This window comes from Hyla sarda, chromosome 1 (genome assembly GCF_029499605.1).
Source record: "Hyla sarda isolate aHylSar1 chromosome 1, aHylSar1.hap1, whole genome shotgun sequence".
Taxonomy (NCBI): domain Eukaryota; kingdom Metazoa; phylum Chordata; class Amphibia; order Anura; family Hylidae; genus Hyla; species Hyla sarda.
Genome location: NC_079189.1, coordinates 276,472,435 through 276,487,069, shown reverse-complemented (window position 1 = coordinate 276,487,069; position 14,635 = coordinate 276,472,435). Strand labels below are relative to the sequence as shown.

At 48.8% G+C, this 14,635-nt stretch overlaps 1 protein-coding gene across 17 annotated transcripts in view; it reads left to right on the top strand.

The window, feature by feature from the left end:
• Nucleotides 1-14,635, top strand: part of UNC13A (unc-13 homolog A) — a 701,496-nt gene that overhangs the window by 91,036 nt on the left and 595,825 nt on the right. Inside the window, exon 1 of one of the 17 annotated variants that reach the window (XM_056572653.1) lies at nt 13,896-13,915. The exons of the other annotated variants lie outside the window; for them this stretch is intronic. The gene's annotated coding sequence lies outside the window, so the exon portion shown is untranslated. Of the gene's footprint in view, nt 1-13,895; nt 13,916-14,635 lie in introns of those variants that run through there. 17 annotated transcript variants of the gene reach the window in all.

Below are 14,635 nucleotides of genomic sequence, written 5' to 3'. Positions count from 1 at the left end.
ATAGCTATAACTACCTACTATAATGATGCCTTTTAATTTTTCAATAAAATATTTTCGGAAAAAAAAAAATATATATATTATATATATTAGGTGAAGTGAAATTGAAATAGTAAAAGATAATTTTGCAGATTTGGTGGTTTTCTTTTCTATGCCATTAACCTTGTGGTTGAGATAACATGTTATTTTCATACTTTAGGCCGGCTTGATTACAGCAAGACCAGATTTTTATAGTTTACGTCATGTTTTACTTATTTTTAAAAAATTCTGAACTTTTTCAATCTTTTTTAATTGCCATTTTTTTTTTTACCCCTGTTGCTTTTTTTCCGCATACTATTCTGTATGAGGGCTCATTTTTTGCGCCATAATCTGTGTATCGGTAGCATTTTGGTATTGATCTGACTTTTTTTTAAATCACTTTTTAACTTTTTTTTTATGGGATATTATAAAAATTGCAATTCTGTGGTTTGGTATTTTTTTTTTTTTACATTTACCGTACGGGATACATAATGTTATATTTCAATAGGTCGTACGCATGAAGCAATACCAAATATGTTTATTTTTATTATGTTTACATGTTTTTTTATAGGAAAAGGGGGTGATTTGAACTTTTAACATGGAAGGGGTTAATGTGTGTCTTTTAAACTTTTATTAAAACTTTTTTTTACACTATTAGACTTTTAGGAGGAATCATTAGATTCCTCATACAGATGAATAGAGTTCTATTGAACTCAATTGATCTGTGTGCTCTGTGATCCATTGATAGAGCCTGTTCCAGCGACGATCTATCAATGACAGAGCCGGGACTGCAGGGAACAGAGGTAAGCCCTCCGGCTACCTCTATAGTGGGTCACCCCCTGCGATCACGCTGCGGGGGGGGGGGGGGGCAAGCATAGATTCCCCACATTAGGTAGCATAGATAGCAAGCATAGATTCCCCACATTAGGTAGCATAGATTCCCCACATTAGGTAGCATAGATTCCCCACATTAAGTAGCACAGATTCCCCACATTAGGAAGCATAGTTTCCCACATTAGGAAGCATAGATTCCCCACATTAGGAAACATAGATTCCCCACATTAGGTAGCAGTTTCCCCACATTAGGAAGTGAAGTTTCCCCACATTAGGTAACATAGATTCCCTACATTAGGTAGCATAGATTCCCCACATTAGAAAGCATAGATTCCCCACATTATTAGGGATGCGCAGTTTCCCCACATTAGGAAGCATAGTCGCCCCCCCCACCGCCGACAAGCACATGCACACACATAGACAGACACACACATAGACAGACATACACACACACATAGATACACACATAGACACACACACAGACAGACACACATAGACACACTCACCTGGCAGCGATTCTTCCCTCCGGTGGCGGTGTGAGGTGAAAAATTCTAACCCGTGAAAAAATCAGACCGCCCCTCTCCGAAGTTTGCCGAAGCTAGAGGGGGAGGAGCAAGTTTGCCGAAGCTACAGCGGGGAGGAGCGAGGGCAGAGCCATGGGTTTGATTTTTTCACCGCACGTGGAGGGCAGAGCCATGGGTTGGATTTTTTCACCGCACGTCTGCAGGAGATAATTAAGCCATGGAGAGCGCAAGAGCGCAGCTCTGCATAATACAAGAAGACGGGGAGAATGAGGACGTACACAGCTCCTTCCCTCCCCCTTCTCTGTACACACAGTACCTAATTTATCACGGGGAGGTTTCAAATTTGCACGGGGGAAACACAGAGCGGGTGAGGGGAGAGGGAATATGCACAGCTCCTCACCTCCCTAATAACTGCTATGTGTGAAGGAGACATACTGCACTGCACGGGATGGGGATGAGAGGACATTTTACATGGGATGGGGATGATTTCTATATGTGAGGAGACATATTACACAGGATGGGGATGTATAGACTACAGGGGAGTAAATATCATACTGGGGATGATTTCTATGTGTGAGGGGGGGGTGGGGTGGGACTACTGAATGACACATGCTGGGAGTTGTAGTCCCTGCTATGTGTGTGTATTCCAGTGTTTCCCAACCAGGGAATGCTGGGAGTAGTAGTTTTGCAACATCAGTAGGCACCCTGGTTGGGAAACACTGGTGTATGAACTTCAACTACCATGAGACTACTGATACAATAGAGGTGTTGGTGAACTACAACTCCCAGGAGACTACTCAGATACAATAGAGGTGTTGGTGAACTACAACCCCCAGGAGACTACCGAGATACAATAGAGGTGTTGGTGAACTAAAACTCCCAGGAGACTACTAAGACAATAGAGGTGTTTGTGAACTACAACTCCCAGGAGACTACTGAGATACAATAGAGGTGTTGGTGAACTACCCGTGCATCTCTGCTTCCCTGTATGAACCCCGTGCCTTTCTACGTCCCTGAATGAACCCTGTGCATCTCTGCTTCCCTGTATGAACCCCATGCATTTCTACATCCCTGTATGATCCCTGTGCATCTCTGCTTCCCTGTATGAACCCCGTGCCTTTCTACCTCCCTGAATGAACCCCGTGCATCTCTGCTTCCACATATGAACCGCATGAATTTCTGCTTCCCAGTATGAACCCTGTGCATTTCTACGTCGCTGTAAGAATGCTTACTGTTCATACAGTGATGTTCATGCCTGTACAAACCCTGTACATTTCTATGTCCTCTTTATGGGGATAATAAACACACCATGAAATAGCAGAAACCAACCCGTGCAGTCCATCCTCCCCCTTGCAGCCCCAGGAAACCTGCGTTATACACAGCAAACTAATATAACTCAGCCCTGGTTGGGATACACTGGCATACACACACAAAAGGGACTACAACTCCCAGCATGTCATTCAGGAGTCTTCAGTCTGTGGTATAACACCAGCATGCTGCCTCTGTTGTCTCCTGAGAGTTGTAGTTCACCAACACCTCTATTGTCTTAGTAGTCTACTGGGAGTTGTAGTTCACCACACCTCTATTGTCATAGAAGTCTACTGTGAGTTGTAGTTCACCAACACCTATATTGTATCTTAGTAGTCTCCTGGGGGTTGTAATTAACCAACACCTATATTGTATCTTAGTAGTCTCCTGGGGGTTGTAATTAACCAACACCTATATTGTATCTTAGTAGTCTCCTGGGGGTTGTAATTAACCAACACCTATATTGTATCTTAGTAGTCTCCTGGGGGTTGTAATTAACCAACACCTATATTGTATCTTAGTAGTCTACTGGGAGTTGTAGTTCACCAACACCTCTATTGGATCTCAGTAGTTTCCTGGGAGTTGTGGTTCACAAACACCTCTATTGTCTTAGTAGTCTCCTGGGAGTTTTAGTTCACCAACACCTCTATTGTATCTCGGTAGTCTCCTGGGGGTTGTAGGTCACCAACACCTATATTGTATCTGAGTAGTCTCCTGGGGGTTGTAGTTCACCAACACCTCTATTGTATCAGTAGTCTCCTGGGAGTTGTAGTTCATAAACCAGTGTTTCCCAACCAGGGTGCCTACTGATGTTGCAAAACTACTACTCCCAGCATTCCCTGGTTGGGAAACACTGGCATACACACACATAACAGGGACTACAACTCCCAGCATTTTTCATTCAACACCTCTATTGTATCTGAGTAGTCTCCTGGGAGTTGTAGTTCACCAACACCTCTATTGTATCAGTAGTCTCCTGGGAGTTGTAGTTCATACACCTGTGTTTCCCAACCAGGGTGCCTACTGATGTTGCAAAACTACTACTCCCAGCATTCCCTGGTTGGGAAACACTGGCATACACACACATTGCAGGGACTACAACTCCCAGTATGTGTCATTCAGTAGCACCCCCCCCCCCCTCACACATAGAAATCATCCCCAGTATGATATTTATTCCCCTGCAGTCTATACATCCCCATCCTGTGTAATATGTCTCCTCACACATAGAAATCATCCCCATCCCATGTAATATGTCTCCTCACACATAGAAATCATCCCCATCCCATGTAATATGTCTCCTCACACATAGAAATCATCCCCATCCCATGTAATATGTCTCCTCACACATAGAAATCATCCCCATCCCGTGTAAAATGTCCTCTCATCCCCATCCCGTGCAGTGCAGTATGTCTCCTTCACACATAGCAGTTATTAGGGAGGTGAGGAGCTGTGCATATTCCCTCTCCCCTCACCCGCTCTGTGTTTCCCCCGTGCAAATTTGAAACTTCCCCGTGATAAATTAGGTACTGTGTGTACAGAGAAGGGGGAGGGAAGGAGCTGTGTACGTCCTCATTCTCCCCGTCTTCTTGTATTATGCAGAGCTGCGCTCTCCATCCTCGGGGAGGGGGGTGAGGGGTTGTGGCTTAATTATCTCCTATGGTGAAAAAATCAAACCCATGGCTCTGCCCTCCACGTGTGGTGAAAAAATCAAACCCATGACTCTGCCCTCGCTCCTCCCTGCTGTAGCTTCGGCAAACTTGCTCCTCCCCCCTCTAGCTTCGGCAAACATCGGAGAGGGGCATCCCTCATCAGACCCTGGCCGGTGTGAGGTGAAAAATTCAAACCCGTGAAAAAATCGGACTGCCCCTTTCCGAAGTTTGCCGAAGCTAGAAGGGGGAGGAGCAAGTTTGCAGAAGCTACAGCGGGGAGGAGCGAGGGCAGAGCAGGGAGGAGCGAGGGCAGAGCCATGGGTTTGATTTTTTTCACCGCACGTGGAGGGCAGAGACATGGGTTTGATTTTCCACCGCACGTGGAGGGCAGAGACATGGGATTGATTTTTTCACGACACGTCTGCAGATAATTAAGCCACGCCCCCTATTTTTCACCTCACACCGGTGTGAGGTGTTTTTTTCCGCCCCCGTAGATCCATGCGTCCGCTCCTCCCCCAGCTCTCCGAACATTTCCGAAGCTAGAACTGGGGGAGGGCAGAGCAAGGGGAGGGAGGAGGTTCACGCCCCCTCCCTCATCTCCCCTCCCTGAGCTCGGCTGGACGCAGGTTTTTTGCGCCCCCGTGAATCCTTGCGTCCGCTCCTCCCCCAACTCTCCGAAGATTTCCGAAGCTAGAGCTGGGGGAGGGCAGAGCGAGGGGAGAGAGGAGGTACATGCCCCCTCCCTCATCTCCCCGAGCTGAGCTCAGGAGGACGCAGATCTCCACGGGGAGAAGTACACGCCCCCTTCCTCATCTCCCCTCCCTCGGCTCAGGAGGACGTAGATCTCCACGGGGAGAAGTACATGCCCTTTCTCTCATCTCCCTTGCCTGAGCTCTGTCTGTATTTACTGTACACAGGCTGGGGATGTACTGCAGGGACTGGGAATAAATCTCTGACTGGGGATGATTTCTATGTGAGGAGGAGGGGGGGGGTCACTGTTATGTGTGTGTGTGTGTGTATGCTGGGAGTTGTAGTCCCTGCAATGTGTGTGTGTATGCTGGGAGTTCTAGTCCCTCTTAGGTGTGTGTGTATGCTGGGAGTTGTTGTCCTTGTTAGGTTTGTGTATGTGTATGCTGGGATTTGTAGTCCCTGTTAGGTGTGTGTGTATGCTGGGAGTTGTAGTCCCTGTTAGGTGTGTGTATGCCTGTGTTTCCCAACCAGGGAATGCTCTTAGTTGTAGTCCCTGTTAGGTGTGTGTATGCCTGTGTTTTCCAAGCAGGTAATGCTGGGAGTTGTAGATTTGCAACACCTGGAGGCACCCTGGTTGGGAAACACTGGTGTATGCCCTGTAGAGGTGTGGTGAACTACAACTTCCAGGAGACTACAGAGGCAGCATGCTGGTGTTATACCACAGACCGAAGACTCCTGAATGACACATGCTGGGAGTTGTAGTCCCTTTTGTGTGTGTATACCAGTGTTTCCCAACCAGGGCTGAGTTATAAATAGTGTGCTATGTATAACGCAGGTTTCCTTGGGCTTCAAGGGGGAGGACGGACTTCACAGCTGGCTTCTGCGTTTTCAATGGGTGTTCATTAGCCCCATAAAGAGGACATAGAAATGAATGGGGTTTGTACAGGACATGAACATCACTGCATGAACCATGTGCATTTCTATGTCAGCGTTCATACAGGTAAGCAGAGATGCACGGGTTCATACAGGGAAGCAGAGATGCACGGGGTCTATACAGGGAAGCAGAAATGCATGGGGTTCATACAGAAAAGCAGAGATGCACGGAGTCCATACAGGGAAGCAGAGATGCACGGGGTCCATACAGGGAAGCAGAGATGCACGGGGTCCATACAGGGAAGCAGAGATGCACGGGGTTCATACAGGGAAGCAGAGATGCACGGGGTCCATACAGGGAAGCAGAGATGCATGGGGTTCATACAGGGAAGCAGAGATGCACGGGGTCCATACAGGGAAGCAGAGATGCACGGGGTCCATACAGGGAAGCAGAGATGCATGGGGTTCATACAGGGAAGCAGAGATGCACGGGGTCCATACAGGGAAGCAGAGATGCATGGGGTTCATACAGGGAAGCAGAGATGCACGGGGTCCATACAGGGAAGGAGAGATGCACAGGGTTTATACAGGGAAGCAGAGATGCACGAGGTTCATGCAGAGATACACGGGGTTCATACAGGGAAGCAGAGATGCACGGGGTTCATACAGGGAAGGAGAGATGCACAGGGTTTATACAGGGAAGCAGAGATGCACAGGGTTCATACAGGGAAGCAGAGATGCACAGGGTTCATACAGGGAAGCAGGGTTTTTACTGAGGTCTTCATGTCAGCGTTTATTGTACCGCAGCTTTGAGAGAAAATCATGTCAGGAGGGACGTACAGGAGAAATAACACTGTAGCATGTACAGCTTCATCCAGGGGAAATTGAGAAGGAGGGGAAAACGGATTTTGGCGGCGGCCGCCAATTGAAATCTACACTTGCAGAATTCTTTAAGTGGAGTTTTAGATTAAATCATTATGTGATAGCCTGGGGGAGTAGGGTATGGGGAGTGTAGCTGTGCGGTGACTAAAGGGTGTCTGGTTAACCCTTGCTATTCGTGACGTCAGGGTGAGGGCTTCTCTGTAATGCTTGTCCTACCGCCACCCTTCCCAAGAGTGATAGGGAGGTATAGAATAATTGAATGTCCACAACCGGAGAGTTTGCTGAAAACAGTTGGAACTTTTACTGAAGATTTTATGCAAACTTCACAACAGGAACAGTCTCTACAAATGCAAATTCTCTTGGAGATTGACAAAGGTTGGGACCTTAAGCAATTTAGTCTTTAGGATGATATGCGTTGTTCCACTGGATTTAGGGGATTTAGTTGCTGTCCAGAAGTCACGCAACTAAATTAGGATTAGTTTAAAACTCACGGTTTAGGTTCTGTTGAGGCCGTTAGGTTGTTAAGCCTAGAGTGTCTTTGAAAGTTGCGCAGATCCATCCTGCTAGTCCGGCATCCACGAGAGCAGCAACCCAAGAGAGCGGTAATTGGCTACAGCTCCCTTATATGGGCAGGGGCTGGACTAGAGCTAATTGGTCCATACTGATGTCAGTCACTTTCACAGAGGATTATGGGTAGCATGTGACCCAAGGACCTCCAAAGGTCCTCTAACATACCATAGAGGATTTAACATGGTCACATGACCGAAGGTCATGCGACGCTAGCAAGGAGAGTATACTACACATTATATTAATATAAATTATTACCAAATATGTCCATGTATAAACATTACAGAATTAGAGTAGAGGAGAGGCGACTAGGGGCTGTCCCACGTGGGGGACCCTACCTGAGCGTAGTTACTCTGACTTTGGGGACCACCATACAAGGTACGGTATTTAATACAGTACCGGGACACCACAATAAACCTGTCTAGGACCAAGGGCGTACCTGTACGGCCTCAGGATTTCCGGTCACCACCAGTAACCGGGCGGTGAATGGAACGGGATGCCTGCTGAAATCGTTCAGCAGGCATCCCATGCCAGTGCCTGGGGGGCTCCTGAGCGCCCCCATGTTGGTCAATTCAGACCGGAGATTTGTGGCGATTCCAGGTCATACCGTGTTTCTCCGAAAATAAGACCGGGTCTTATATTACTTTTAGTCACAAAAAACACACTAGGGCTTATTTTCAGGGTAGGGCTCATTTATTTACGGTACAGTATGTACATTGAACAACATGGTGGTTCCACAGTATTTAACAGTATTTACACATCATCATGTGATGGGCGCAGCTCTGCCCCCCAATGTCCCCCCTCCTCCGGTTTATGAGCCCAGCGCTGCACCCCTCATCGGGGGACTAATCGTATGTCACCCGCGAGCGCAGCTTCTCTCCCCCCTGCCAAATAATTATCAGCCGCTGCGCTGTACTTTGTATTCCTGTGCCCGGGCTGCAAATATTAAAAAACAAACTTAAACTTACCTTCGTCCTCCATTCCCCCATTGCTAAGGAACCGGCCTCATGGTCCCTCCGCTGTTCTTGCTGCTTCCTGGTGTTGGGACCTCACAGAGCCTTCAGCCTATCACCGGCCGATGATAGGCTGAGCCGACTGTCATGTAAGAGCCGGCCAGCTCCTTACATGACAATGCGCTCAGCCTATCATCGGCCGAGGCGGGACATCGCTGCGGCCGGTGATAGGCTGAAGGCTCTGTGACGTTCCCATCCCCAGGACCGCAGCGAGAACAGCAGAGGACAGTGAGGCCGGTTCCTTAGCAACGGGGGAACGGAGGACGAAGGTAAGTTAAAGTTTGTTTTTTAATATTTGCAGTCCGCGCATTGCCTAGGTCAGTGGTCCTCAACCTGCGGACCTCCAGATGTTGCAAACATTTGCAACATCTGGAGGTCCACAGGTTGGAGACCACTGGTCTAGGTCTTATTTTATTATATGATCCAGCTAGGGCTTATTTTCGAGGTAGGGTGTATTTTCGGGGAAACACAGTACATGTCTGCGGTGACTCAGTAAATAAGTGTGTTTGGGGCTGTCCAAGACAGCTTCGATCAACCTGAAGTGATAGGAGTGAGGTGGCGGGGGTGCCACCCCTCCTATCTCTGCTATTGGCCGGTCAGAAGCGACCGACCAATAGCAGGGAGGTGGCGCGAGGGCTAAAGTTCAGTGTGATGTGAGCAGCGGTGGTGGTCCCTTACCGACTGCTGGCGGCGATCCTCCTCTAGGTGTGGCGGGCGGCGATCGTGCTGTTGACGGGAGCCAGGAGGTGAGTAGTTGCCTAACAACATCTGGAAAGCCACAGTTTGGAGATCACTGTGCAGTGGTCTCTAAATTGTGGCCATCCAGATGTTGCATAACTACAACTCACAGCATGCACTGACAGACCATACATGCTGGGAGTTGTAGTTTTGCAACAGCTTGAGGCTCACTGGTGGAGAAGCACTGTGTTAGGTTCTGTTACCTAACTGGGTGCTTCCTCACCAGTGGGCCTCCAGCTGTGGCAAAACTACAACTCCCAGCATGCTCTGATAACTGAAAGGCATGCTGGTAGTTGTAGATATGCAACAGCTGGAGGTACACAAAAACAACTCTCAGCATGCCCAGACAGCCATTTGCTGTTTGTGCATGCTGGGAGTTGTAGTTATGCAAGATCTAGATGGCTACCATTTAGAGACCACTGCACAGTGATCTCCAAACTATGGCCCTCCAGATGTTGCTAGGAAAGTACTCAGCTCCTGGCTCCCCTCAACAGCACGATCGCTGCCCACCACACTTAGAGGAGGATCGCTGCACGCAATTGGTAAGGGACCTCCACCGCTGCTCACATCACAGTTTCCCTGCTCTGCCCGGACTACCGTGGGAACTGAATTTTAACCCATGCGCCACCTCCCTGATCTGCTATTGGTCAGTCGCTTCTGACCGACCAATAGCAGAGATAGGTGGGGTGGCACCGCTGACACCTCACTCCCATCACTTCAGGATGATTGAACCTGTCTTGGACAGCCCTGAACACCCTTATTAACCGGGTCACCGGAGACACATATGACCTGGAATCGCCACAAATCTCCGGTCTGAGTTGACCAACATGGGGGGCTCAGGAGCCCCCCAGGCATTGGCACGGGATGCCTGCTGAACGATTTCAGCAGGCATCCCGTTCCGTTCACCGCCCAGTTACCGGTGGTGTCCGGAAACCCTGAGACCGTACAGGTACGCCCTTGGTCCTAGACAGGTTAATGATTTAATCTAAAACTCCACTTGCAGAATTCTGCAAGTGTAGATTTCAATTGGCGGCCGCCGCCAAAATCCGTTTTCCCCTCCTTCTCAATTTCCCCTGGATGAAGCTGTACATGCTACAGTGTTATTTCTCCTGTACGTCCCTCCTGACATGATTTTCTCTCAAAGCTGCTGTGCAATAAACGCTGACATGAAGACCACTGTAAAAACCCTGTGCATCTCTGCTTCCCTGTATGAACCCTGTGCATCTCTGCTTCCTTGTATAATCCCCGTGCATCTCTGCTTCCCTGTATGAACCCCGTGCATCTCTGCTTCCCTGTATGAACCCCGTGCATCTCTGCTTCCCTGTATGAACCCTGTGCATCTCTGCTTCCCTGTATGAACCCCGTGCATCTCTGCTTCCCTGTATTAACCCCGTGCATCTCTGCTTCCCTGTATGAACCCCCTGCATTTCTGCTTCCCTGTATGAACCCCATGCATCTCTGCTTCAATGTATGAACCCTGTGCATCTCTGCTTCCCTGTATGAACCCCCTGCATCTCTGCTTCCCTGTATGAACCTTGTGCATCTCTGCTTCCCTGTATGAACCCCCTGCATCTCTGCTTCCCTGTATGAACCCTGTGCATCTCTGCTTCCCTGTATGAACCCCATGCATCTCTGCTTCCCTGTATGAACCCCCTGCATCTCTGCTTCCCTGTATGAACCCCGTGCATCTCTGCTTCCCTGTATGAACCCTGTGCATCTCTGCTTCCCTGTATGAACCCGTGCATCTCTGCTTCCCTGTATGAACCCTGTGCATCTCTGCTTCCCTGTATGAACCCTGTGCATTTCTGCTTCCCTGTATGAACCCCCTGCATTTCTGCTTCCCTGTATGAACCCTGTGCATCTCTGCTTCCCTGTATGAACCCTGTGCATCTCTGCTTCCCTGTATGAACCCCGTGCATTTCTGCTTCCCTGTATGAACCCTGTGCATCTATGCTTCCCTGTGTGAACCCTGTGCATTTCTGCTTCTCTGTATGAACCCCGTGCATTTCTGCTTCCCTGGATGAACCCCGTGCCTCTCTGCTTCCCTGTATCAACCCCGTGCATCTTTGCTTCCCTGTATGAACCCTGTGCATCTCTGCTTCCCTGTATGAACCTCATGCATCTCTGCTTCCCTGTATGAACCCCGTGCATCTCTCCTTCCCTGTATGAACCCCGTGCATTTCTGCTTCTCTGTCTGAACCCTGTGCATCTCTGCTTCCCTGTATGAACCCTGTGCATCTATGCTTCCCTGTATGAACCCTGTGCATTTCTGCTTCTCAGTATGAACCCCATGCATTTCTGCTTCTCTGTATGAACCCCGTGCATTTCTGCTTCCCTGTATGAACCCCGTGCCTCTCTGCTTCCCTGTATCAACCCCGTGCATCTTTGCTTCCCTGTATGAACCCTGTGCATCTCTGCTTCCCTGTATGAACCCCATGCATCTCTGCTTCCCTGTATGAACCCCTTGCATTTCTGCTTCCCTGTATGAACCCCGTGCATCTCTCCTTCCCTGTATGAACCCCGTGCATTTCTGCTTCCCTGTATGAACCCTGTGCATCTCTGCTTCCCTGTATGAACCCCGTGCATTTCTGCTTCCCTGTATGAACCCCGTGCCTCTCTGCTTACCTGTATCAACCCTGTGCATCTCTGCTTCCCTGTATGGACCCCGTGCATCTCTGCTTCCCTGTATGAACCCTGTGCATCTCTGCTTCCCTGTATGAACCCCGTGCATCTCTGCTTGGCTGTATGAACCCCGTGTATCTGTGCTTCCCTGTATAGAGATCTACGTCCGTCCTGAGCTCAGGGAGGGGAGATGAAGGAGGGGGCGTGTACCTTCTCCCCTTGCTCTGCCCTCCCCCAGCTCTGGAGAGCTGGGGGAGGAGCGGACGCAATGATTCACGGGGGCGCGAAAAAACACCTCACGCCGCCAGCACATCTGCAAACGGGGGGTCGGCGAAGCGAGGTAATGGTGTGTGAAAGGACAGGAGTGAGCGCAGCTGAAGATGAGGGGGGCTCCCCTGTCACTGAGCGGCATGGTGTCACCCCTTCAGGCTGGTGTCGCCCGGTTCGGTCCGCACCCCAGCCGCTACGCCAGTGGATTGGGGGGGGGGGGCATTCCATCGTGGCACCCCCCTTGTGAGTGGCACCCGGAGCGGGCCGCAACCCCCCTTGGTACGCCACTATATATATATATATATATATATATATATATATATATACGCAACTGCCATGAACTTTTACTACAATAACCTGCACACAGCATGTGTACTGTGTGCAGGTGGTTTGTATAACAACCTTTCTACCTAATAGGTCCCTAAAAGTTTTTTTATGAAACCATGTACAGTGGGGTAGGCTTGGCGCATGGTCCGCGATGCCCCGCCGCCAGCCATGCCCACAGACTGTAATTCAGCGCTGGGAGACTGTGTGATTGACACACAGGTCCCAGCGCATGCGCCGTTCATTTCTTCTAACGTGCGCGCCGATGCGTATAATGCTTGCGAGCGCGCGCTCCCAATGCCGTCTTTCTACTCAGTGCGCCTGCGCAGTGTCAATCACAGTCCCAACGCTGAATTAGTCGGTGGGCATGGCTGGCGGTGGGGCATCGTGGACCTCGCGCACGCCTATCCGACTGTCCGTGGCTTTCATAACAAGCCTTATTTTTTTTTTTTTTTTTGGGTAATATAAGCCTATTTCTAATGGTAGAAAGGTTGTTATACAAACCACCTGCACACAGCACACATGCTGTGTGCAGGTTTTTGCAGTAAAAGTTCATGAAAGTTGAGTTTTAAAAATGTTTACCACTTTTTCACCCTAAATGTACTAACCCATTGTTTTTTTTCTTCTCATTTCAGATCTGTGTATTCTGTGGACTACTTCAGATTTGGTGAACTACAATGACCAGCTTTTATTTTGTTTAATATGAATAAAATGGTTAGCGAGGGCTTGTGGGGGAGTGTTTTTTAAAATGAAAGTTTTATAAACGTGTTTTTTTTTTTAAATTTTTATATACTTTACAGGCTTAGACGGAGTCCATTACTAATTCGGGGCTTAGCGTCAGCCCCAAAAAGAGCTAATGCTAACCCCCAATTATTACCCCGGTACCCACTGCCACAGGGGTGCTGGGAAGAGCTGGTACCAACAGGCCTGGAATGTCAAAAATGGCGCATCTGGGCCTAGGCAGTAACAGGCTGGCATTATTTATGCTGGGGAGGGCCAGTAACAATGGTCCTTGCCCACCCTGGTAATGTCAGGCTGTTACTGCTTGGTTGGTATCTGTCTGAGAATGAAAATAGGGGGAACCCTACATGTTTTTTGTATAAATAAATATAAAAGAAATGCATAGGGTTCCCACTATTTTTTTGTCTCAGCCAGATACCAACCAAGCAGCAGCAGCCTGACGTTACCAGGGTGGTCGAGGGCCATTGTTACTGGCCCTCCCCAACCTAAATAATGCCAGCCTATTACCGCCTAGGTCCAGGAGCGCCATTTTGATGTTCTGGGCCTGTTGGTACCGTCTCTGGTAATAATTGGAGGTTAGCGATAGCTATTTTTGGTGCTAACGACGCTAAGTATCGCTTAGTAATAGACTCCGTCTATAAGACAGTTTCCACTACTAAGCTTGTAAAGTAAATAAAAATAAAAAATAAAAAAACACAACATGTTTAAAAAAGTTTTATTTAAAAAAAACTCTCCCACAAGCCCTCGTTAAGCATTTTATTAACATTAAAAAAAAACATTGGTCATTGTAATAGTCCACCAAATCTGAAGAAGTCCACAGCATATACGGATCTGAAATGAGAAGGAAAAAAACACAGAAAAATAGGTTAGTACATTTATTCTCATCTGCTCGCACATCTCCAGCTGCCCCCTCGCTGCACGACTACAACTCCTAGCATGCCTTGCAGTAAGGACATGCTGGGAGTTGTAGTTGCGTGGGCTGTGGCAAGCTTGACACCCACACCCACTGCAGGACTACAACTCCCAGCATGTCCTTACTGTAAGGGCATGCTAGAAGTTGTAGTCGTGCAGCAGGAGCAGGTGACAAGCTTGTCAACCACCACCACACCATGACTACAACTCCCAGCATGTCCTTATTGTAAGGCATGCTGGGAGTTGTAGTCATGCGGCGTGGGTGATGTGCTGGCAGGTGACAGACTTGTTATCCACCCGCGCCGCAGGACTACAAATCCCAGCATGTCCTTACAATAAGCACATTCTGGGAGTTGTAGTCCTGTGGCACGGGCAGGTGACAAGGAAGCCAGAGAAGCGGGCGGCTTGTGCTCCTCTCCCTGGCTTCCCGGCAGGGATAATGAATTTACAGCACTGTAACTTCATATTTCCCTCTGGCAGCTGTGATTGGCCAGGAGGTCTGGACCAATCACAGGTCTGCCCGGAAAATATGAAATTACACTGCTGTAATGTCATATTCCTGTCGGCCGGCTCCGCTCCCCCGGCCACCCGCCTGCATCTATCACCTGGTCGCTAGCTGTTGTAACTATAACTTCCAGCATGTCCTCACTGTAAGGGCATGCTGGGAGTTGTA